At 41.2% G+C, this 25538-nt stretch overlaps 1 protein-coding gene across 8 annotated transcripts in view; it reads left to right on the top strand.

Annotated features, from left to right (window-relative positions):
- Nucleotides 1-25538, top strand: part of SSPN (sarcospan) — a 113730-nt gene that overhangs the window by 11943 nt on the left and 76249 nt on the right. For 3 of the 8 annotated variants that reach the window (XR_013337642.1, XM_077774470.1, XM_077774469.1), the window contains exon 2: nucleotides 1644-1809. The exons of 4 other annotated variants lie outside the window; for them this stretch is intronic. The gene's annotated coding sequence lies outside the window, so the exon portion shown is untranslated. Of the gene's footprint in view, nucleotides 1-1643; nucleotides 1810-24674; nucleotides 24769-25538 lie in introns of those variants that run through there. One more of the 8 variants, XR_013337643.1, reaches the window with a different exon arrangement.

Genomic DNA, 25538 nt, shown 5'->3' with positions numbered 1-25538 from the left:
GGATGAGAGTCAGGTGTGGAAGGCAGTGGTGCTGGTGTTGAGTTGACAACAGACATCTCACACTCCATACACACTAGGTATGGCCACTTTCCCCTTCCATTACACCTAATTCACTCTTATGTTATGATCAGAGCCATCTTTCTGAAGATGCCATTCCCTTGATCAAAACCCTTTGGGGGCACCTGGGAGGTTCAGTCCGTTAAGCATCCAACTCTTGATTTTGACTCAGGTCATGATCTCACAGTTCGAGAGATTGAGTCTCTCATTTGGCTCTGTGCTGAACAGGAGCCTACTTAGGATTCTCTCTCTGTCTTTCTGTCTCTCTCTGTCTCTGTCTCTGTCTCTCTCTCCCAATTGCTCTACCCTCCCCTACTTGCTCACTCTTTCTCAAAACAAAATAAACTTAAAAAAATAAAAAACAACCAACCTTTGTTTCCCATTCCCACTAGGCCAAGTAAAAACAAAAACTTCAGTGGCCTGAAAGACATTGTCCATGATTGGGCCCCTGCCTACATCTTCAGACTCAGCTCTCATTTCTTTCTCTCTTTCTATTCTCCAATATACCAACTTTCTTCAGTTGTTCTTTTTTCAGTATGCTCTACTCTTTCAGGCACTTCACTCATGCTGTTCCAGCTGACTAGAATGTACCTGCCCCCTGTTCTCCAATACCATTCAACTCTCTTTTACCTGCTAATCCTTCAAATGCCATCAGAAATATCACTTTCTCGGGGCCCCTGGATGGCTTAGTTGGTTAAGTGTTGGACTCTTGATCTCGGCTCAGGTCATGATCTCATGGTGCAGAGACTTCTCAGGTCATGATCCAAATGCAGAGACTGCTTGGGATTCTCTCTCTCTCTCTCTCTCTCTCTCAATAAATAAACATTAAAAAAAAAAGAAATTTCGCTTTCTCTGGGAAGCTTTCTCTGAGCTCCTGGAGCAGACTTATCTCCTTTTATAAGTTCCTTTGTACCTTGTAATTGTCTTTCATAACATTTATACTGTTGCAAAGACTCATAAGAGTTTTCAATGTCTGTATTCCCCACTAGTTTGTAAGCCCCTCCACGGACAGACACCTGAATTGTTTACTGCTACGTTTCCAAAGCCCAGGACACAATTGAGCACAGAACAGAAACTCCACTGTTTTTTGAATGCCTCCTGCAAGTGCTGCACCCAATCATCTCTCTGAACTGAAGCCTTGTTCCGGGAGAAAGCTTGAGTGACAAGTCCCAACCCAGCCACCCTGCATTTGAAGAGTCCTCAGACCTGCCGGAAGTGGGGCTATAGTGTTGGCTCCTACCGTCTCTTCCTCCCACCAGGACTTTCATGTATTAATGTGGCTCTTACAGACGGGAGCACCCTCACTCCTCTTGGGGCATTTCTTTCTTGGTCTTAGGAGGCATGTGAAGACTAGGAAGTAGACATCATGAAGGACATAAAGTGCTCCTGTTGGAGCAGGAAACCCAGTTGCCTGGCAGGGCCTTGAGTGGCACGCCGGGCAGTCCTGTTGGGGGTAGAACTCTGGCGGTCACCGTGCCAGGGTGGACACGTTCTGGGACCAGAAGCAATCGGCTCTGCCAGTGTGTGCCCTAATGGCCGTGGTGAGTTGGTGTTTCTCACTCTCAGAATTGTACTTCCTTTCACAGCCTGTATGACCAAGGCGGAGAGACTTTCGGGATTGAAGCCGGTCCAGCTGAGTTCCACAGGTGCTCCAGCAGCCATGGATCGGCACGGTGACATCCAGGGCATGGCTCCCAGAGGCCAGAAGTGGGGAGAGGATGCAGAGTTCCGCATGACAAGCCATATTTACAGGTCTGCTGGGCTGAGTGGGTCCCAGGAGGGGTTCGGGGGCAGTGCCAAAGAGCTTGGTTACCAGGAGTGCAGAAAGAAACAAGCACTGTGCCAGGATGGAGGAGTCAAGCCTCAGACTGCGGAACAAAGTCAGAGGGCTGAGAGGCAGGAAGCCAGTCCATCAGAATGCCAGGCTGGTGGGCACCGAGGAGACAAGAAGTGAGAAGTCAGGGCACACAAAGGAGAGCTGGGACGAGACGGGAGACGCAGAGAGCAGCTTGGGATGAGACCTTGCCGATGTGGAGGAATTCTCTTTGGGTTGGTCAGCCCTGCCCCTGATAGGCCGGCCATATGGGGGGACAACTTCCACCCTCATCCACAAATCAACTTAGCTTTATTTCTGGCACTTAAGACTTGCAGAAACAGAGGTCCCATTTTTGTAACCATGTATTTGACAGAAAGCATTGATTTTCTTGCACATGCAGTTGCAAGCCTGCACTTAAGGGACACAGCCCCAGTGGTAGCAAGCCGTCAGTAGGCCTGGGTCTGAGTTCACACCTGCTCAGCTCCCCTGCGTTGTCAGTGGCAATCCAGCAGATAAAATTCTGAGTCTTTTGTGATTTTGGATAGCCATGCTGATGATTTTCCTGGAACCCGTGTTTTTATTCTATTTTTTGAAATTCTGCTTTTGATGTGCTGAAGGTAATGAAATAGACACATCCCATACTTCTGTCCCATTTCATATTATTTCATGTTCCTGCTTATAGCGGCAGAGTAATGTGGGCTCTAAATTAAGAAGACCTGGGTTCAGATGCTGTTTTCCCTTGACTAGCTGTGTGACCTTGGGCAAGTTATTAATGAGTCCGTTTCTGCAAATGGAAGGTAGTGTCTACCTCTGACTGGTTGTTGTATGTGTTTGTGGCAGTGCATGGAGAACACGAGGCACAGTTGGTGAGTGTTAAGTGATAGCTATTGTTTCCCCAACAATAGATCAGCTGCCTGATCAAAGTGGTGGATATCATGGAATATAGTTTGAAAATAATTATTGAAAGATTAAGTAACAGACTTTAAGTTCAAGAGGCAAATGTATTGCTTTCAATTATCCTTTACTAATAGGCGAAGAATAATAAAACAGAGGGCAGACCGGTCAATGTGATTTTCCATTAACGAGACATGGTTTTATTTCATGTGCCAGTTGGAAATGGGTAATACCAGCCACAACCCTATGATTTTAAAATGTACCCTTCAGCCGGCTTTTCTGAGAGGCTACTCGGTTCCACATTTGTGGATGAATAAGAGGAGATGCTGTCAGCTCTTGCTCTGTCATAAGTTAAAGTCTATTCAGGTTTTAAATGAATGATAAGGATGAATTAAGTTTCAAATTTTGTTCTCTGGCCGTGGGAGATATGTTGACTTATTTCCTGTCTGTGCCATCTATCCTAACAGCAAGCGCTTTTATTGCAGTTACTCAGTTCCATGCTCTGCTCTGTTTTAGTGTTTTACAAATATTTTTTACATATTTATTTTGAGAGAGTGAGAGAGCAAGCACGGGGGAGGGGCAGAGAAAGGGGGAGAGAGAATCCCAAGCAGCTCTGCCCCATCAGCACAGAGCCTTCTCAGGGCTCAGTCTCACAAACTGTGAGATCATGACTTGAGCCAAAAATCAAGAGTTGGACGCTTAACCGACTAAGCCACCCAGGTGCTCCATGTTTTACAAATATTAACTCATGTAATTGCCCAAAACCCTTTAGGTACTGTGATAATGTCATTCATAAAAGGAGGAAACTGAGGTACCAGACGAAGTAATTTGTCCGTGTCAGGCCGAGCCAGGATTCCAAGCAGGCACTGTGACTGCAGGGCCGATGCCCGTGATCTCTTGCTTTACTGCCTTTACTCAGTGGCGTCCCCAATATCCAGAGAAAAGTTGAATATGTCCACTTACCATCCAGGATTCTGCTTAGAGAACAGAGGGTTCGCTGTACAGAAGGAACATCTGAAACTCCGACCACAGGGTTAAGCTTTGCAACCGCCTGTTTGCCTGACTGCAAAAGGCAAGATATTGAACTTCTATGAGCCTCAGTGTCCTCACTTATTCAGTGAGGAAATTATATATCCGTTGTAAGGGTAACTAATATTACGTCTGACACATAGGAGCTGCCCAAGTAATGTTAGTCCCCACCTTGAATACTAAGTGCCTAGATATATCCATGTGTGCAATAATCGGTGGCTTCTTTTCTCCTGAAAAATAAATTTTTTAGTTTTTTGTCTTTGCATTTAAAAATAATAGGGTAAATTTCAACCACTTGGTTAATCACTGTCGATCATCTTCTATGTGGGAGGCGTTTTCTAGATTGATGCTCTCTAATAGAACTCTTTGTGATGATGGAAAAGTTCTGTAATCTGTGCTGTCGAATATAGTGGCCGCTAGCTGTGTGTGGTTATTGAACACTTGAAATGTGGTTAGTTTAATTAAGGCACTAAATTTCTCATTTTATTTAATTTTAACTAATTTAAGTTTAAATAGACCCGTGTGGTCAGTGGTGGTCATACTGCACAGTGAAAGCCTAGATGTTTTAATCTGGTCCAAATACTAGCTGCTCAGCAGATAATTCTCCTAAGAAAGCCCAGACAGGTTTTTAGCTTGTTCTTTTCCTAAGGTGTCTATGATGTTCAGCATCTGTGTAGGAAGAAAAACGGTACCAAGTGTCAAGCATAAATTCAGGCAAATAAAGAGAAGCTATAGCCATCAACCTCACTGGGTTTTATGATACTTCACAGATCCATTTTAATTTTACTGGAATCCAAATGACATAACTTAACAACATTTTAAAATACTAATCATGAATTTGCTATGAGTATTTAATGACTTCCCACAAATAGATAGTAATATAATAATTTTAATACTGCATATCATATCATATGTATGTTAGGTTTGGATACAAGCAGTGGTGTACTGGCTAATGTTTAACTGGTCCTCTGGGGGGAAAATGTGTGTGTGTGTGTGTGTGTGTGTGTAGTTTATTATACATTTTAATATTGTAAAGGATATGTAGCACAGCTCCCATTTAAACATAGTAATAAAATATACATTGCTCCTATAAATTACATATAGCCAATTGATTCTCACTGAACACTTTTATTGATTTTTGCCATAGCTTTTATCACTTGCTGGCCTATGGTTGCAATTAATTCCCAAGTATAATTCTGACATTAATGTTTGGTATTTTTATTTATGCTGAGGAAGGAGAAATGGAAAGAATGAAGACATTTGTTTGAACCTCACTCATTCATCAGTGATAGGAGCAACTTCCTCACTAATCAGTTAATAATTTTCACATACTAGAAACAGATTTCCTTTATTTTTTGTGCTATTCATAATATAATGACTATAGACGTCACACGCGTTTAAGTCCAATCTACATGATTAACATTTGTCTATCACTTTCTTGAGCCTAACAATTGACAAAATAATAAATCAAGCTCTAATTTGTAGCATTTGCCAATTTCCATGGCATCAATACTCCCACCATGACCAACTGTACGTTAGCCATACGGCAGCACTGAAAGTGGAGTTGGTAAGCTACAGGAGGCAAAACTATGTCGAGAGCATAGATAATAGAAAAATGTAGTAAACCAATTAGGAAGTGACAAGCTTTTGAGTATTAACCACCTTTGTTGTTAATATAATCTATTTAGTTATAAGTTTACATAACTTAATTTCTAATAATGGCTGGTCCCACAATTCATCCTGTGTTCATCAGCAATTTATTCAAGGGCCATTCTGTGCCAAGACTAAGTGCTAGGACTATAAATATGAATAAAGCCTGTCAATGTTTGTGCCTTCCAGGATGTGCTCTTGCCCTCTTCTGTATCAACCTTTTCTCCCTGGGTGATCTCATCTAGGCTCATGGCTTTAATATTATCGTTATGCTGATGACTCCCGAATTTATTTTCAACTGCATGCTCCAGACTCATAAATCCAACAGCCTACTTGATGACTCCCCTGGGGTATCTTACGGTTATCCTACACTTGACACGGCCATTCCAGCTTAACGTTCACCTTCTGCCCCGGATCCATCTACTCTTCCTCGGTTCTTTACCATGCTCTGTCAATGACAGCACCATACGCCAGTGGTTTGAGCCCCAAATTTACGACCCATCCGTGGTCCTTCTCTTTCATATTTTAGACAACCAATCTATCAACAATTTCTGTCTCTTCTATACCAAGATCTTTCCTGACTCTGGACAGTTGTCAGCATCTTCACTGCTATCTTCCTCATCAAATCTACTCTCTCATGGGGACTATGGAGAGACTCCTACTCGATCTTCTTGCCTCTACTTGTCCATACACAGAGTATGAAGAATGAACTCTTAAAAATATAACCCAGCTCATGTCACTTTTTTGCTTAAAATTTCTCTAGCAATTATTTATTTTAATTAGAATAAGGTCCAAATGTCTGGCCATGTCTGCGGTAGGCAGAATAATGGGCCCCCAAAGGTGTCTATGTCCTAATCCCAGGAACCTGTGAATAAATATTTCCTTACATGGCAAAAGGATGTGACTCAGTTAAGGACTTTGAGGACTCAGTTACGGCTCAGTGTAATCACAAGAGTTCTTGAAAATGGAAGAAGGAGGTTGAAGAGAGTCAGAGGGAGATATAACTACAGAATGATCAGGGAGGTGCAACATTTCTGGCTTTGAAGACAGAGGGTAGGGGACAAAAGCCAAGGAATAAGAATGGCCTGTGAAAGCCAGAAAGGGCAACGGGGAGGGATCCTTCTCCAGGGGCCACAGAAAGGAATGCAGCTCTGCCGACCCCTAGGTTGTAGCCCAGTGAGACCCATGTCAGACTTCTGACTTACAGAACCATAAGATAATCAAATCGTGTCATTTGAACCACAGAATTTGTGACAATTTGTTACAGCCACAACAGGAAACCAATGCAATAGCCTGCAAAACCCTTCCAGATCTGCTTCTGTCGTTCTCTGTGATCTCATCACCTTTCAGTCTCCCCGCTGGTCACGGTGCTCTGACCACCTGCACCTTTGTTTTGCCTGCACAATAAGGTGGCCCCTTCCTTTGGGCTTCTGTACCAGCCATTTCTCCACCTGAAAGTTTCTTCCCAAGGTCTTCGCAGAGCTGGCTCTTCGTCTTTTAGATTTCTGAAACCTCTTCAAAAAATCACCACCCCCAGTCACTTTTTAATCTATGTTTTATTTTCTGAATAGCTTTTTATCAGGATCTGAAATTGTCTTTATCTTTTGTTTATTGTCTCTGTACCTCCCTTCCCACCGGACACATACTGTCAAAATATAAACATCACAAAATGAGGGACCTAGTTTATCATATTCACTCAGTAAGCACTCCGTGAATATTTATTGGAAAAAATGAATGAAAACACAGTGCCTTGCCTCAGGATACACACATTCTGCGGGAGAGAAGGTGAAGAAAAGTAATGATGATAGAACAGTGTAATGGCTGCTTTGAAAACAGTTCCTGTGAGGTGTTATGGGCACCCATGAGAAAAAGACCTTGGTGGACTTTCCATAGGAATGAATGGCAAAGAATACTGGGAAGAATCCTGGCGAGAAACTAGGAAAGCAAGAGCCAGGTAAAAAAGGAGCAGATGGATCGTCAGGCAGAGGATGTGGGCCAGGGGAGAGCAAAGGCACAAAGGTGTGAAAGGAAAGGTAATTTGGGAACTGCAGGTGTTTTGGTTACCTTGGGAGCCTAAAGTGAAAGTGCCTCACCTCGAAGACTTGACATGAGCTACCCAGAGATTTTTAATTCATCCAGGTAGCAATTAGGGAGCCGTGAAGGTATGTAAACAGTGTCAGTTTTGCATTATAGAAAATTCATTCTGATGATACAATTGAGAATCAATTGAAGGAGAGGACACCAATTGGGAGGATAAGGTCATTGTCAAGATAAAGATCCTAGGGCAGTAGCAATGAAGATGGAGTGATGTGAGGAGTATTTTAGAGGCAGATTCTATGGGAATCTCCTGCTTCTCTAAGAGCTTGAGCCTTTCAGTTGACAGTATATAGAAAACGGTGTCAAGGCAAGTCAGGTACAGGAAGGGCGCTTCAGAGACCTGCATAAAGGCTTTGGTAATTTTAGTGCCCATGATCAGGTGTGCATTGTGATGGTTAGAAATAAATATGTGACATAGTTACATGTGAAACAAAGAGTTGCATTTTTGTGCTTTATCTTAAAAATAAGACTTGCTGGTTTAAACAAGTACTGAAATAAGATCAATTTCATTCAGTAAGATATTTAGAATGCAGAATTTTGCTACAGAATACCATAGCACAAAAACCAAACACCGGCCGCCATGATCTAAGGCAGGAACAAATGAATTTAATAGAGTAAAAGACCCCAAGGAGGTTTTAGTGCCTCAAGTAGGCAAGCTTTAAGAGATATTGTTACTGCAGCGCTAGTAGCAATATCCAGTTCCTCCTGGTTCTTCACTATGTAATAACAGGGTGGGGAATGGTCTCAGCTCTCACTAGCCTGTTAAAATCCTACCATATAACATATAAATTGTGTCTATTGGACTGTGAGCCTGTGAAGAACAGAGCTCACTTTCCCATTAATTCTGTAGCAAATACAAAACAAGGACAAGCAGCAAAGAGATACAACTTGTAGCAATTATTGCAATGGGGGCAGATACAAGCTCCAGAAGGTAGAGGCTTTGCTGTTTTTGTTTACCGCTGGCCTTCATGATAGATCCCGAGCTCAGTATATATTTGTTAAAGGAATGGTTTTATAGAATGGGGCAGGTGTCTGACAGGTGAAATGGATCTAAATCTTTCCATTTCTACGGTCTGTGATTATATTATTCATTGTCTAAATTCCTATTAAAAATTACGTTGGTCACTCTTCCTCCGTGCTAATGGAGTACAACAGGCTACTCATTTTTAAGTTCACTTTCGCAGATTATGAAACATAATGATAAACTGGCTGTGTTTAATCACTTCTCTAGTGCCATAGTTATATGTTTTTAACTAATATTTCAATTAATTGAATAATACCACACATTTAAATGATTATCTTACTATATTATTAGAGAAGAAAAAAGAATCCTAATAATGTGAGACACCAACAACCCAAATCCCTATTCGATGAATTGCATATAGTCTTTTCTTCCTGTTTATTGAGAAAAACTAGAATTGACATGTCTGTCAAATTCTTGTCATATCTACATTCTTATAATAGGAATTATCCCAGACTTCACCAACCAGATAACCCTACTGTATTATTCAGGACTCACCCCACTGAAAGTGATGGAAACTAAATTCAAATTAGCTGAAGCAGTGAAGGAGATTTTTGGCTTGCATAAGCAACTGAAGGAAGGGCGTGGTGAGTTCTGGTTGTGAACATCATTAGACCTCATTCTCTCCATCTCTTTAGTTCTCTCTGCANGCTAATGCAACTTTAGGCACATCCTCATATATGTAACCAGAAAGAAGAAGATTAATCCTTCAGTTTCCATTCAAGAAAGGCTGGGAAAAGACTCTAACTGGCTCCTCTGAGGACACTTGATTGGCTTCTATGTCCTAGAAGTCCGACGAGGAGCCCTGACCCAGTAGCCTCAGTAACAGCTCTGCTTTCATGGTTGGAGATGAGGCGTGATCTGTATCAAAGAGCAGGTGAAAAACAGTGGTGCCCACTACACTGGTGACATCAGCACTCGTACCTTGATGGCTATGAACTCTCACATAAGCAGATAGCAGGAAATTCAGTCTTGTACAGAGCCTCTGTGCACTGAGGATTCTGTGCACTGAGGATTCTGGGAGTGCTCAGGATGCCTATAAGTATCCAAGACGTGGTCCTGGCTTTCACTCCCTGCTGTGGGATCCCACAGTCCTGGACATGTTCATGAAACTCTTCATATGAGGCAAGAACAGCACCACCACCATAATCCTGGACTGGGTACTGGCGGAGATGAGTACTCACTCCATGAAGATAAAACTGAAATGCTGCTTCATGCCCCTCTGCCCTGAGTTAGCTCCTTCTAACTCCTGCTTCTCCAGAGTACACAAGCTACCTTGGTGGACACACGGGACGGAATGGATTTGGGTATCACATTTCATTGCATATGCAGAAGTATAATTGTACTAGTTACCTGCGCTCTTAGTTCATTAGCTCCAACTTTGTGATTTCCTAGAGCCCCCTCAGTCTCATTCTGACCTCTGTTGGGGTCATTTCAATTTAAGAGGTGTAGGGGACATTGAGGCTGGTAGATTGCACCACCCAGGAGGGATTCCTTGATATCAGTTGATTTAGTCATCTGCACAATTCCTCAAAGTGCAGATGCGCCTCAATTTTAGTACTAATAGGAAACTTACCCTCCCTACACACAACTATTGGCTTTTAAAACCATGTGGAGAGTTAGGACAAATGTACTCTTTCTAAGTTTTTAAAATATTATTTAGATATACTTTACATACTGTAAAATCAGTGTACAATTAATTTATGGTGTGTAATTAGTTTTTAGTATATTCAGAGTTATGAAACTATCATCACAGTCAAATTTAGACCCTTTTCATCATCCAAAAAAAGAAACCCCTTGCCCGTTATTAGTCACTCCCCACTGCTTCCTACACCCCTCCCCGCTAGCCCCAGGCTACCACCCATCTTCTTTCTGTCCCTATGGATTGGCCTGTTGTGGACATCTCATATAAGTGGGATTATACAATATGGTGTCCTTTGTGTCTGGCTTCCTTTACTTAGATTAATGTTTTCAAGCTTCCTTCCTGTGGTAGCATGTATCAATACTCCACTCCCTTTTATGGCTGAATAATATTCCACTGTGTGGTTATTTATCTCTTCACTGGTTGATGGACATTTGAGCTATTTCTGCTTTTGGCCATTCTGAGTACTGCTGCTGTGAATATTCATGTGGATATATTTGTGTGGATACATACTTTCAGTTCTTTTGGTTATACACGTAGGAGTTGAATTGCTGGTTCATATGGCAATTCAACTGCCAGACTGTTTTCCAAAGTGGCTGCACTATTTTGCATTTCCACCAGAAGTATCTGAGGGTCCCAACTTGTCTACATTTTAAGGGATATTTTAGCAGAAGAAATAAATGTCAGAGTGAGGCATGTGAAGTCATGATCTCTCTTTACTGGCAATAAAGCTCAATAAACTTTAAACTTTTAAGACCGATTGATTCAACCTCAAAAGTAGTATTTAAAATACATACTTCTCATAAACCAGAAGCTAACTAATATTACAAGAATAAAACTTCAATGTGCAGTGCGAGTTTATCCCACAAGTTCTAAAAAGTGACCAATAACGAGGATTAGTGTCCTGCACAAAGATTTTGGGTTGGTTGGATTCAACAATCTTTCCAAGGATGCTCTTCAACATGTAAACAAATTAGTAAACACAACTGGCTGGGTGGAGATAGGGGTTTTGCAGAATTTCATTTTCTGGAAATATCCATGTCTGAGCCTTTGCTCAGCCAAGAAATCCTATAGTGTGTAAAATAAAGCCCTAAAAATATAGCTAGATATGAAAAAGATAAAGCAATAATATTTACACATGACAAAAAGGTGTGGAGGTGCTATTCAAATACTACTTAATGCAACCTCATAAACTCTTCATGACCAAAAGCAAGCTATAAGTGATGGAACACTTCTTTCTTCTCCCCATTCTTCCTCAGCAAGCCTGACAGTAGAAGGCTTTTAAGGCAGCAAGAGCTTGCTTCTCAGTGACCTGTCCATTTCCATCACGAGGTGAAGTTCTCTACCGATGGTTAGGTTGCTATAATTTGTAGGCTACTGGAAGGCTCTCAAAATGTATCTAAGGGTGTGGGATGCATTCATACCTTTCACTTATAGAATCTTCTTTTTAGGGGGCGCCTGGGTGGCTTAGTCGGTTAAGCGCCCGACTTTCGCTTAGGTCATGATCTCGCGGTTCGTGGGTTCGAGCCCCGCGTCGAGCTCTGTGCTGACTGCCAGCTCAGAGCCTGGAGCCTGTTTCAGAGTCTGTGACTCCCTCTCTCTCTGACACTCCCCTGCTCACACTGTCTCTCTCTCTCTCTCTCCTAGAAATAAATTTAAAAAAAACATTAAAAAATTTAAAAAAAAAGAATCTTCTTTTTAGAAATATCGTATCTAAGAGAACTTTTTGGAGGTTTAGAATACATCTTAATGTTCATATAATGAAATAAATTCTTCATTTCATAAAATAGAAGTGGCTAAGATGATTGGTACATTTATTTTAGGGTTTGAAATTCTATTATGAGAATTTCTGTCAAGGGAGGGACTCAAATATGTTATCTGAGGATAATAGCCCATAACTTTAACACTGTGCACTTCTTAAGGACCTCTGTGATCTGGCCCTGGTTATTTTTCTGTTCTCCGACTACTCTCCTTGTTACTTATTGAGTGTCAGGGTCTGTCAGTGGTCTTGTGTCCCTCAACCTTACCTCGAGGCTGTTCTGGACTCACCTGGTTTCTTCCCCAGATTCTAATTAGGTGGAACGGTCTAGGATTATGCTGCTGGGGAGTGAATGAAGTTGAGAGACTGCCTAGCTTGTGTGTTTGTTTTGAGCACTGATAGAGAGGAGACCTTAAATCGATCTGAATGAAATCTAGGCAGTGAATAATCCTGTTGAATGTGTTGGAACTGACGTTGTGAGATAAATATGAACATTGTGGGCTTGTGTGTTTATTGAAAATTGCCCAACATGATATGCTGCTTTACAAACTGGATGTAAGTAAAAAATTCACGGGTTGGAGAAAGCTATAGTTTTGCTACTTAAGGTTTTACACTTTTGACATCTTGCATTCTGTAACATTTAACTCAATTCCACCTTGTTTCAAGCATGGTTTTCTAAAACTATGCCTTCATCAAGGGAAAACATGAACTCAAAAGATTGTAACATGAATTTTTCTTTTTGAGAAGAGCTTACTTTATCATTATGAGATCCTCTCAGTTGTACTATGTGACATTTCCACTCAGAAATATCTTGAAAATAAAAGGATTTTACAGAAATCACCGTGGACAAAATGCCATGCCTACCTGATCATTACTGGCTAATCTTGTGCAATTACAGTTCTCATCTCATCTCATTGTTACACACTCAGATCCCCTGGGTGCCCCAGGCAAGTGCCTGCACATCTTTTTTTTAATCAGAAATTCTCTTTGTTCCTCATCAAGGTTTGCAATTAGCAAAACTTCAAACCATCTTGGATCAAAACAATTTTTTAAACATTTATTTATTTTTGAGAGACAGAGCATAAGCAGGCGAGGGACAGAAACAGAAGAAGATGCAGAATGTGAAGCAGGCTCCAGGCTCCTAGATATCAGCACAGAACCCAATGCAGGGCTCAAACTCACAGACCCCAAGACCATGGCCTGAGCTGAGCTCGGACACTCAACTGACTGAGCCATCCAGGCACCTCAGGGCATCTTGGATTTTAAAGCAATGGTAGAATTTTCTTCCGGAACATTTATCTTACATGGAGAAGCACTTACTATAAATTAATGAATACAGGGCTTTCTTCCCTGATTGTAAAAACTATTTTCAAATCGGCTAGAGATGTGACGCAGTTTATAAATCCCACCTCAATGATCCTATGTCTATTTGTTTGTATATCTGCATTTGTGAACCTTCATAATTGTCATGATTGGAAATCTTAATGCTTTGAATTTTTATCCATCTACTCTGTGGTAATTAGTGGCCAACTAGGTGATTCAGAGGTATTATGACAATAGAGATTATTTTCTAAATCATCAAAGAAAGATCAACTTTTGTCCGTAGTGATTTCAATATTGAACTAATTTTATTTTAGCATGAAAAATAGGCTTCAAAGAGACCAAACACCAGACCTGAAGCCCAGCTTCACCTTTTTCATGCTTTAACCTTAGACAAGGTTCTTAACGTCTCTTAGCCTCATTTTCCTCATCTCTCTTTTGTTGATGATCACATACACCTTGTAAGTTTGACATGAAAATTAAACAAGCCAGTAAATGTGCTTCTCTGGCACATGAATTGTCCCCTCAATACCTGTTGCTGGCTGCAATAAGTCAACAACAGCAGTGGTAACAATAATAATACCTTGGGAATATTATTCCATGTGGGGCCTATGTTGTAATCTTTTTAACCAAATAATATGATAACTCATTAGTCAATTACCATACCTTGCATTACAAAGGTAATATATATAACTATGTACAAATGTGTGCATGTGTACGCGCGCATGCCTACAAATGCATACATACTGCAAGTGAAGGTTTTAAAAAGAGGTTTTAGAATTTAAATCCTCCTATATTTGGATACATATATTCTCAAGGTCAATACTTCTCCCATCTTCTCAAATGCAGGAAGAAACATGGGCACGTAACTATGCTATACGGTGTCCTGTCTCAAACTGGAAGACAATTCCAGCCGACTGAACACTGTCTTAACCTAGGGCACCCATGGTTTATAGCTGCTTCTTGATTGTGTCAGGAAGGGTTCAAGGACAAACTTGTATTAGCCATAAGAAAGAAAGCACTTTGGAGAGAGTAAAAAGTGGATTTGACTCTGGGGCAGCACAGAGTGCTTTGTTTTGCCTACTCAACTCACACACATCACACTTGATACAAAGTGCTGTAGCAACATCACACAGTTAGATACCCTAAGGCTGAAGAACACATTTCGGTGAATGCTTTTGGTAATGTCTATGTGACATCCTCCCCAAAATGGCAACCTCACACTTACTAAAGTTAGTCTATTTATCAGTTATAGTTTGACATACTGGTGTAGTAAAACTGGTTTGTTTGTTTTTTTTTTCACTTAGGCTAATGATTTCATTTTCCAGGAATGAAGAAATTATTTCTTTGTCCTATACATATACTTTAAATATGCCTCAAAAGCCTTGTTTACAAGTGTCCTTTAAGAAAAGTCAAGTGAAAAGTCCTTTTTTTTTTCTTTTTGTGCAAATCTCTGTACGTTTTTGATTTGGAGAGTCCTCTGCATCATTATAATGTACTTACCTACTAAAAAAAATGCATTACAGGAGACCCTTGAGACCTCAGAGCTGAGAATTCTTTGTAACAAATGAGCATAAAGTCCAATACTGTGAGTGCTAGTAGATTTTGGAAGGAGACCTAAGGCCTTTTTTTTTTTTAGACGCTTCTTAAAACCTAGGAACATGCAGTCGTCACTGGGATTTGTGATATATTCTGCATGAGGATAATTTTGCTTCTGGGAAAGTCAGAGCCAGGCCAAAATCACTCCTGGGATTTTGAAGCCTGAAGTCACTTGTTTGGCTCTGCTCACTAGAGAACCCAAGAATGCTAGTCATTGGCCACTGTGAACAGTGGTTGAGAAACGATTTGCTGTAGCAATCATTTCCAGAAGTTTCTGAGATACAGAAAAACTACATTGCTTTTCAGGCACTGGAAAGGCAAATCTTGGTGGGGTTTTCAGATAGAACTTAGAAATAAAGGAGCTAGTGATTATTTTAAAAATCCCATGACTGTTCTTTCTCTCAGCGAACTCGTCTTTTGAACAGGTTTTTTTGGAAAAATAATCATGCTATAATGCCAGTATGAGATCAGCTTTTGTTAAAATACCCAGGCAAAGCCATCAAACATTACTGAATCTTTTGGAGATGCTAGAAGAGAGTAAGGAGGAAAAGTGAAGGGAATAAAGTTCATTCTGGGATATTTAGATCAGTATTGCCATTATTTCCTTCTTAGATCCCTTCTCAATCATGAAAAAATAGTCACACACATTGTGTTACTTTTTCTCTAGCTGTTAACTCGCATGACTGCTTCTTAAAATCCTCAGCTGGGTCTCAAAGCTTCTGTCTGGAGACACTTTTTCCTATAAATGTTTCAGTATCACAATTTCAAAAAGCATTTATTTATTCAGTGCATACTTTAAAAAATTTTCTAGTGTTCATTTATTTTTGAGGGAGAGAGAGAGGTGAGGGGCAGGGAGGGACAGAGAGAGGGAGACACAGTATCTGAAACAGGCTTCAGGCTGACAGCACAGACCTGGGGCTCAAACTCATGAACCACAAGATCATGACCTGAGCCGAAGTTGGGTGCTTAACCGGCTGAGCCACCAAGGTGCCCCGTCAGGACATACTTTTTAAATGCTTTGTGCATGTCGGGCAGTATTGAAAGTTCTCAGGACTCATTGGTGAACAAACAGACTGAGCTCCTTGTCCCCTTACAGCTTTCGGTTTAGCTCATACCGAGCATTGAACTTGTTTGCTCATGACAACATCCGGCCTTCAGCATGCTTACAGGGCCCCTCGGGTCCCAGGGGCTCTATTATAAATTCCTTATAGTACGACTGTCAATTCAAATAACATAGTGCACTCATCTACAGAAAATAAATATTTTTAAAAAATTGTGCCTGGACCTGATCTAATCTTCCTTATGTGCCCCTATCTGGTAGAAGATAGGGGGGGAAAAAAAGGCAAAAAGCTAGATTATTTTTTACCCACCCAGTGCAGCAATTTAACCATTGTTTTTGGGTGATGCTTTGTTTCTAAGACTGAAGGAAACAGTGAAGGGGAAGAGGTGCTGCATCAGATAATACTTAAAAAATTTTTTTTGTTTTAATGTTTATTTTTGTGAGAGAGAGTGAGAGACAGAGCACGAACAAGGAAGGGGCAGAGAGAGAGAGGGAGATACAGAATCTGAAGCAGGCTTCAGGCTCTGAGCTATCAGCACAGAGCCCGATGAAAGCCTTGAATCCATGGACCGTGAAATCATGACCTGAGCTGAAGTTGGACACTTAACCGACTGAGGCACCCAGGCGCCCCAGATAATACTTTTGAATGCTGGCAGACTATTTTCTCAATATTTTCTGCTACTCGTAAATTTAACGTCTGCAGACACAATATACTTTTAAATCTAATCTGCATTATTAACATTTCCCCGATTGTTTTCTTAAGTCTAGACAGTCGACCACACAGTAAGTCAAACCCTGACTGTAGCATTTGCAATCTCCATGGCGTAAACACTGCCACCGTAGGAGATCTCAAGCTACCAGGGTGATGCCACTGAATTTAGAAAAGATGTGCATCAGCTCCCCACTATGTAATATTTCCAGCAAATGGAGACGTAGTCATAAATAACTTCCAGATGGCAAATAATAGTAAACATGTAATAAAATAATTAGGAACTGATGAGTTTTGAATGCTTATTACCTTTTTAAAAATATAGTTTATTTAATTACAAACTTACATATTTTAATTATTAATAATGGTTATGTTGGACAAGTGGCTTGCAAGCTTCCTAAAAATTTAACAATTGACTCTCACAAGTCCCTATGACAGACCGAAACAATAATAATCATAAATGATCTCTCTCTCTCTCTCTTTTTGTAATAAATGCTCTCTTTAATTCATTCATCATTCGCCTTCAATCCAACAGCAAACTAGGTTGACTCCACAATGTATCTTGAATCACTCACTTCTCTACTATCATCAGATTATTCATCACATCGCCATTCACCTGTGTTCTTGTAACAGCCTCCTAACTGCTCACTCTGCCTCCACTGCTAACGTGTCTGTAGTCTGTGCTCCGTACAGAAGCCAGAGTCGTATTTTTAAAATGTGCCTCACATCACGTCACTCCCTATGTTAAACTTTTCAACGTTTCCCCGTTGTCCTTAGAAGAAAACTCCAGCTTTTACCATGCCCTGGATCATCTACCTATAGCTTCCCTTATATCTTCATCTTGCCCATTGTCCTGCTCAAGCACTGTATTCCAGCCACACTGGCTTTCCTTTTTTTTCCTAAAACATACCTACTTCATAGCAATCTCAGGGCATTGGCATTTGTTCCCTTTTCTAGGAATGCTTTTTCCTCACAACATTCCGGGGCTGCCTCCTTCTCATTAGGTTTCAGTGAAATATCCTTGCGGTGGTTAATTTTATTTGTCAACTTGACTGGACTATAGGATACCCAGACATCTGGTTACATATTATTTCTGGGTGTGTGTGTGGGTATTTCCAAAGAGATTAGCTTTTGAAATGGTTGACTGCGCAAAGTATATTGCCTTCCCCAAGGTGAGTAGGCATCATCTAATCCATTAAGAGGCTGAATGAGCAAAAAAGCAAAGGAGGTTGAATTGGCTTTCTCATATGTTTAGATTTAATGATATTAATGACTTTATTTCAAATGGTAAAGAGAGCACTGGTAGTTCATGGAGTGAACTTGTAATAGAGATCTGCAAAATATCTGCATTGGATACTCCTAATCAACCACTTGTAAGAAGCAAGCAGCTGAATGATTGTGTATGTGATACTTTTTAACATTTTTTGGAAAACTATTGAGTAGACTGACATTGGTTGGCATCTCCTAATGTCTCTGAACAAAGCAGCAAAAGAAGAGGATGAGCTCAAGGATTTGGAATTCCCAGCTAAAGCACTGTATAAATGACCTGAAGGCTTCTGTTTCAGCCCTGGAGGAGACCCTTATCTGAGATAAGTAGTTGCAGGGCTGAGATTGCTGAAAATCCAAGGCAGAATCTCGTCCTGTGACTGGCACAACTACAACGTATGTTGAACTGCCACCTTTGGAAGGTGTCTACTATAAAAGTGAGGGTCTTGACTGGGAAATAAGCAGCTCATATAGGTTGGGATGGTGACATATGGGAAGACTCTGATGCAATTGAGGGCAGTGAGACCCTAAATTCTGATGAGTCCTCTTTGCTAGTGTAAGAGATCTCCCTACCCTGCATGGAAATGGTCTCCCCATCCCACTGTAAGTAACTTCCTTGCCGCCAGCAGAAATGGCCTCTTCATGCCAAGTGGCAACAGCATCCCACCTCCAGCGGTACTGGCCTTTCCACTTCCAGCTGACCCCTCAGCTGGAAGACATTAACTGTAACGTCTGCGAAACTATAATGGCATTTTCTGAGGCGATTGCCATGCAAGACGTTGCTGCTTCTCCTCAGGACCCACCTCAACCACTCCTTTTTGTTTCTAGACCTATAACTAGACTCAATTCTCAGTAGGACCCTAAAGGTGAGGTACAAAATGAGATCCATAAGGGAGGAGTCTACAATCCCAAAGAACTATTTGAATTTTCTAGTTTGGGGGCGCCTGGGTGGCTCAGTTGGTTAAGTGTCTGACTTTGGCTCAGGTCATGATCTCATGGTTCATGGGTTTGAGCCCTGCATGGGGTTCTGTGCTGACAGCTCGGAGTCTGGAGCCTGCTTCAGATTCTGTGCCTCCCTCTCTCTCTCTGCTCCTCCGCCTCTCGCACTTTCTCTCTCCCTGTCTCTCAAAAATAAATAAATGTTAACAAAATTGAATTTTATAATTTATATAGACAGGGATCCAGGGAACGTGTGTGTGAATGGGGGCTAAGAGTGTGGAGAAATGGGGAAAGGCAAATAAGGTTGAATCAAGCCAGATTTATTGATGTGGGCACACTAAGAGAGATTCTGCATTTAATGTTGCATTTAATTCTGCATATAATGGCTCATTCACAGATCAAAAAGTGGCCCACAGTGAACTGAAATTTCCCAGCCTACCTTGGTTTAATGTAGAGGAAGGGACTGAAAGGCTTAAGGAGATTGGAATGTTAGAGTGGATTTGTCATTTAAGACCTCCTTCCCCACACTGGGAGAGTCCAGAAGACCTACATTACCCCCAGTGCTATGAGAAACACATTTGTGAGGGGAGGCCTGATGTCCTTTAAGTGCTCTGTAATTGCTCCCTGAAGGTCAGACCTCACAGTGGGAGCTGCAGCCACTGAACTGGGAAACCTGAATAGGATGGGAGTAATTGGATCCCAGGGTGGCTGGGCCAAGTGGTGGCACTCAATAGCAAGGGCTACTGTAATGGACAGTAGTATCAAACAGCATTCAGAATAGTGACTCATGCAGACCTATGGAGTCGGCTAGTTGATCATGATATTCTGAGAAATCCAATAAATAAGAAGCCTACTAAATTCTTACTTGGTCATTATAAACAGAAAAGTTCTAGGTCAAGTGAACCAGAGCCTAACCTGAACCGTAAAAACAGAGTCATGGTCCCTTAATCAATTCCCAGACTGGAGCCAAAACCCCTCGCATGAAGGAGAAGCTGGTTTCCCTTGAGGAATGCCACGGACTGAATGTTAGCAGCTACAGCCATGTGACCAGTTCCAGAAATAGGGGCTGTTATTATAATAAGCGTTTCCTCCTTAATTTGTTATGAGTACATTTGTATGTGTGTTTGTATCAAATTTTGGTTTTCTTTCCTCTTATTCCCTTATTGTGTAATATAAGATGTATTGACTTTATATCATCATATTTAAGGAGGGTTCTTAGTTGTAGGCAGGATAGTTACATGTTAGGTGGAATTATAACCTTGTTATTTTCTTTATTGGGAAATGAAGTATGGTTTAAGAAGAGACACATGCTGCCAGGTTGACAAGAAGTGGACTTGGCAATAGTTAATTTTATTGGGCCTTGGGATGCCAGATATCTAGTTAGACATTATTTCTGGGTGTGTCTGTGGGGGTGTTTCCAAAAGAAATTTGCATTTGAACTGGTTGACTGAGTGAAGCAGTTGGCCTTCCCCAATGTGAGCGGGCATCAACCAGTCCTTTCAGGACCTGAATGGTATGAAAAGCCAGAGGAATTCCATCTTTGCCTGACTGCTGGAGCTGGGCCATCAGTTATTCTGCTACTTTTGGCTCCTGGCTCTCAGGCCTTTGAACTATACCATTGGCGCTTCTGGGTCTCTGGCTTACAGATGGCAGATCATGAGATTTCTCAGCCTTCATACTTGCATGAGCCAATACCTAATCATATATCTCTGTCTATCTGTCTGTCTGTCATCTACCTATCTACTTATCTATTGATTATCTACCATCTATCATCTCCCTTGCTGGTTCTATTTCTTTGGAGAACTCTGACTAATACAATGTTGTAGGAGAGTCTTACTTGGCCTTTTTTTAAAATCTAAAGTACCTCCACTCCCCACATCACCACTCTGTCACATTACCTTATTCTCACAAATTCAGAGAGACTCCCCAGCCTTTTTATGCCTCAGCTTTATTATTTGTTAAATAGAAGTATCTGTAATACTGTGCTCATAGGGCTGTGAAAATCAAATGAATTACTATACGTAAACTATTTTGAACATTACCTGGATCATATTAAACAGTATATAAGTTTATTGCTGATACTATTAGCATTGTTATTATTATTATTATTATTAAGATGTTCAAAGTACTTATCACTGCTTAAAAGTACTTTGTGCATTTATTTGTGCATTTGTTTTCTATTTCCTCCACTGGAAAGCAGTGACCTTGAATGACTTGTGCAGTACTGTGTTCTATCACCTAGAATAGTGCCTGGCGTTTTTTGAATAAACACAAGAACTGATAGTGACACCATTCTAAGCCTTGATTTACTTTCAGAAAAAATTATCAAAGAGGCTTGTCATCAGCATGATAGTAAAAACACAGCCTTTCATGTAGATGGTGGAATTCCTTGACTCCTGTAACATACTACAAGGACTTCTATGAATTCTGAGTCCTGGTCCTTCCTGGGTGCTAAGTAGCTGATGTCCCTCTGGTCTCAATTGTCAGAAATGGTGTGCCTAAACTCTGCTTCAGTAGTGAAGTCTAAGTTGTGAAAACTAGTAGTTTATGCCTACAGTGATGAATGAGCCCAGACACCAATGAGCTCGGAATTTCAGAAGCAGCCTAATGCTCTGGAGTCCAATGCCTTGGACAGCTTTGTTCTCCTTAATGAGGAAGCTCAGCAGTGATGACCTTTAGTGGAAGAACTTAGAGTTGTCTCAGGAAGACTTACAACCTCTGCTTTTTTAGTGGTTGAATTTAGAGCAGACGTCATCTATGGCAAAACCTTATCTTCAGCTCACCTATCTTAAACCTGAGCAGTTGTTCAAGAAGGTGATTTAGAAAGGCCCATTCCTATATGTTTCATTTTTCATTTAGATCTCTGATGTGTCAAAATATGGAAGGGTTCCTGAAGATTTTCTGCAGTTCACCCTCTGTTGTTCTGGAAAACCAAGCTTGTTCACTCTGCTGTGGGCTTTTGGAGGACAGACTGCTTGTCTTTCTTACCATTGCATATTGAGTACTTCGCACAGGGCCTAGCATAGAATAATAATCTATGGATGAAAGAAGTGTTTTCGTGTTCAGAAAAATATCAGATTAGAGATCTGAAATCCTAGAAAGCTGGGCCTCTGTGTAGTTCTAGAGGCCAGAAATTCTAAATAATCTCTCTTCCTTTCTTCATCAATGGCTCCTAAGGAAGCACTGAGCAAAAAGAGGAGAGGCTTTGAAATCTGACAGACCTGGCTTCAGGTCCTGACACAGTTAAATGACTGGTTAAAGGTAGCTACTTAACCTCTCTGAGTTTTCCAATTTGTAAAATAGAAATAAAATGGGTGCCTGTGAGGATTAACTGACATAGGGTATGTAATTTCAGCTCAGAAAGTGATACCTACCATGAGTTGAATTACTGGAAGCTGTAGATACGACTCTTGTAGAGTGCTTTTTGTTTGCGTGTTAATAGCAAGCAGATTAAGGGACGGAGTATGTCTACAGCAGAGTACTATTGGATCCAGTAACAGATTCATTGCTGCTCTTGGGCCAGAAGTAAGGCTGGGTCTCGAGGCTTGGGCGCTGTGATGCTAGGTGTGCAGTGAGAAAGTTGGGCATGAGAGTGTAACAACAGAGAAAACAATCGATGGAACCTAGGTTAGATGGGGGATTTTATTGGGAGTGATATCTGAATCTCTGTCAAACTAGTCTTCTCGAAATATCTGCTCTTTAGAGGAAAAAAAAAGCACTAAGCCATGTTCTAAGACCATTGAATTAGAAGAACGTGGCAGTTGACTGATTTTTAAACTAATGACTAGTGTATTCATCGTATAAAGCAAGGCCACTGGGTAACATCTGTTTCTTCTTATATTGGGTAGATCATATATTAGAGAGTGAACCATGAGTTAGAGTTATGGGTCTGGGTTGATCAGGGGAAGGTGAATCAGTAGACCAAGGGGTGAAAGTTAAAGAGGAAGTAATTGTGAACATGAAAGAGAGGATCACAGATGAAAGGGATGGAAGCAGTATCTGAAATAGGGGGGAATAGTATTGTGTTGTGGGCAGAGGGGAAAAAACAAGAGAGAAGTCTTCAACAATATAAAATGACCTAGGCTTTATCCTTAATTGTCTGGAGCTTACAACTTTAAGACCTCAAAAGGAATAAAAATCCACTTAAGAAAGTGTTCTCTGGCACAATAATAGACTGATGCCCCCTTGAATGGTTTTGTAATATGTGTGTAGGCGAGAGAGTAATTTGGCAGAAGGGGGAAGAGTTAATCTGAAAGAGGAAATTTGAGGTTAGGAGAACATGAAGGCAAACCATTCATGATGAATGCAAAGGAAAGAGCAAGATTTAATAATGAATCAGGGGGACAAAGAAGAAAGCTAACATTAGTGACTGTGTCCTACACATGAATCTCACTATGGCAAGCTTTTTACATCTACCATCACAAGGAATCACAGCAACCTCTGAGATGATGGTTGGCTCCATTGAACAGGGAAGTGGGTGACTTCAGTGATGGGGCAGGGTTGGAAGGGATCTGAGGTTTGCATCTAGGGCTCTCTGAGACAAAAGCTCATGTGTTTGACCATCGAACAATAGTGCCCAAAGGGCTGAGGAAGTCAGGAAGATTGGGAAAAGATTACGAAGGAAAGGTATAAAGACCTTTGATGTTAAGGAATCTTCTAATGAAAGTAAGACACAGCAGAGAATAAAAAGAAGAAAGCATTTATAAAGGAAAAGGAGATTAGTATTTATTGAGCATGTTGAACACTCAGCTGCGTATATATATAAGTTTTATCACCTGAGAACCCCTTGAAATAGGCATGATTTCCGTTGACACAGATGAGGAGCTAGAAGTGCAGAGAAGTCATCGTTCGTCACTTAGTTGGTAAATACCAGAGCCAGGATTAGAACCGCTGTCAGCAGCACTAGAAAGCCCACAGCATTTCCACTCAAGCAGCTGCCTTGGGAAAGGAAGTGCTCACAGTGGGTGTGACAGAGCAGAAATGGCATCTCCTTCGAATGGTGGGCTAGAAATGCAAATAAAACATGACTAGAAAGCCAAAAAAAGGAAATGAGAAAGGGAGGGCCACAGGGTGATGATTAGGCTCGCACCACCTGTTTTGGCCGAAGACGTCCCTCTGAAAGGCTTTGAGTGAAAAACAAAGCAACGCAGTGGCTCAGAAAGGCCAACAGTAACTCTTCCATCAGTGGTCACATGAAATGTTCAGTGATGCTGAAACATGTGATTTGGAGAAACCCCAAGCTGTGACAAGAAAGAGAGTCTGGACAATTGGCATGCTGCTGGCTGCACCAGGTGCTTCACAGAAAACAATAATTTAAAAAAGGCCTAGATACGGAGTAGCTCAGGAAGACGCTCTAACGGTGGTTGGCAGGAAGTAGGGTTATGATATAGGATAGAGACACCGAGGTGGGTATGAAAAACAGCCCTCTGAAGCTGGTAGAGGTTTTATTGTCACCACTTTGCATATAAGGAAATGGCCGCACGTAGAGGTTGAGGACTGGCCTGACTTTTAGAATCTTGATGCCTGACTCTGAATCTAGTGTGCTTACTGCTGTGCCATTGTCACTGAAAGAGCTACATTTCTAATGGTGAACTTGGGGTATCAGATAACGGGGGAGAACTTTTTGAGCAGGGCTCTTAGGGCTATTCAGGTAGCTCTTTTTAGAAATTCTCTAGTTTTTAATCAAACCACCTTACTTTCCCGATGGGGATGACACTCAGCTCAGTCTTGCTAGTGCAGGTTTTGGTTGTGCTGGTGTTTTCCAGGTGCAGCTTTATATAGAACCTTAACCTTGTATTGGCTAATAATTAACAAAGGTGGATGCTGACTTCACAAAGTGATTGCGGGATTTGACTGCGAGCCCTTTTGTTCGCTGCTGCCCAGGATACAATGATCCTCTGGAAAGCAGTTCTTTGATGACCAGCTCAATGTCATTCATGGAGGTAAGCTGACTGCTGGGAAATACACCCTCACTCCCAGACCCTGGAGTCCTAGTTTCACACCTAAGCGTGTCTGAGCAAAATTGAGTGAATTAACTAAGGCCCATTCAGAATGGAGTCAAATGATTGTGGCCCACAAAAATTCATATGGAATATACTCACAATTATCAATACCATGCTGATACTCTTGAGCTGTTCAGATTACTAATTTTGCTTTTCCTTGAAGGAAATCTGCAGAATGCCACCTCTCACGCCCGAGTTCTGGACTAAGGTGAATAGAAGACACTAGAGATCAGGGTCGAGGTGACTTTGAAGTTCACTGTTGAATGTCTCTGGACACTTCATGGCTGTCTATTCTCCTGCTTCATTCCACTTGAATAAAATATTCTCCAATTATTGATAAGACTGAGTGGCTCAGTAGCAGCATGGCAAGCCCATATCACAAGATAAAAATCAATGCCTTTGACTACTATGGAAGGCTATTCATGAAGAAAACAGCTGTTTCCTGAACGCAGATGGGCAATGTGCTTATTTCTCCTTTTAACACATTTTATTCAGGATCCAAAGCATTTTTACAAGAAAGAGCACACAAATCTCATTATCTATCGTCTGATCTGTGATAAGGTCATCTTTAAGGGGTAGATTCTCTTTTTTACTTTGCTCAAAATGTCACATCCAGGGCAGCTAGAAATAGAGAATAGGTTTTGTTTTGGAAGGTGGAAAGCACGTTCGTTTTAATAT

Source organism: Crocuta crocuta, unplaced genomic scaffold (assembly GCF_008692635.1).
Source record: "Crocuta crocuta isolate KB4526 unplaced genomic scaffold, BGI_CrCroc_1.0 scaffold176, whole genome shotgun sequence".
Taxonomy (NCBI): Eukaryota; Metazoa; Chordata; class Mammalia; order Carnivora; family Hyaenidae; genus Crocuta; species Crocuta crocuta.
Note: the sequence above shows the minus strand (reverse complement) of the source record. Positions and strands in the feature narration are given on the sequence as shown.